Source organism: Jaculus jaculus, chromosome 15 (genome assembly GCF_020740685.1).
Source record: "Jaculus jaculus isolate mJacJac1 chromosome 15, mJacJac1.mat.Y.cur, whole genome shotgun sequence".
NCBI lineage: Eukaryota > Metazoa > Chordata > Mammalia > Rodentia > Dipodidae > Jaculus > Jaculus jaculus.
The window spans coordinates 40,498,488-40,499,757 of record NC_059116.1 but is presented as its reverse complement, the minus strand read 5'-3'; positions in this window follow the sequence as shown (position 1 = coordinate 40,499,757).

Sequence of the window (1,270 nt, the reverse complement as noted above, 5' to 3'; positions counted from 1 at the left end):
GTCCAACAATCCTTCACTCTGGCTGTCAAGCTATCGGTATCAACTGTGTGAGTGTGGTCACGTTATCATTCCACTCAGTGGCCCATCATCTGGCCACAAACACGTGAAAAAGACAAGCCAGCCTAGCTTACAACAAAAGAATGCCTGGCTAGCCATAACACAATTAAAGGAATAACTTGTGGTTTGGCATATGTTTTGGCAATTTTGACATAAAATGATGGACTTAATAATGTCATTTTCATAGATGTGCATCATGTAATTTGCTCATATATATCCCTCATTACTCTATATAATTCCCTCATACTCACTCCCTGTTTGATGCTTTCCTCCTCCTACATGTTCCCTCTTCTACTTTCATGTTACATAGTGAATTGCATATATGATTGGCTGATTGATAGGTTATCTATCTTGATCAACTAGGCTTTATTACAGGGATGCAGGGATGGTTTAACATAAGGAAATATGTCAACATAATGCACCACATAAATAAATGTAACCATAATAAGCACATGATCATTTCAAATGATGAAAAGTTGGCCTTTGACAAAATACAACACTGAAAAGAATAGGCATAGATAGTTTATATCTCAACACAATAAAGGCTATATATAAAGCTCCTAATGTCCAAATAATGCTTAATGGGAGAAAACTCAAGGAATTACCACTGAGATAGGGAATAAGACAAGGATGCCCACTCCCAACACTGCTATTCAACATAGTACTAGAAATACTAGCCCAAGCAATAAGACAGAAGAAATAAATAAAAGGGATTCAAATTGGAAAAGAAGAAGTCAAGTTAGTCCTGCTTATTTGCAGATGACATGATCCTATATATAACTGACCCAAAAGTCTCCATCTCAAAACTTCTATAAGTGATAATTTCCTTCAGCAAAATGGCAGGATAAAAATCAATGCATTAAAAAATCAGTAGTTTGTTTATTTGCAAAGGACAGATATACAGAGAAAGAAATCAGTGAGGCTTTCCCATTTTCAATAGCAAGAAAAAATTAAATACTTTAGAATAACACTAACCAAGTATGTAAAAGATCTCTGCAATGAAAGCATAAAACAACAACAACAACAACAAAATCCAAGGAGGATGTGGGAAAATGGGATGAGCTCCCATGATCCTAGATAGGTAGAAATAATATTGTGAAAATGGCAATTCTACAAAAAGTAATATACAGATTTAATACAATACCAATAAAAACACAAGCATCATTTGTTAAAGAGAGTCAAAAACTGATCTAAAAGTTAACATGGAGTGGCA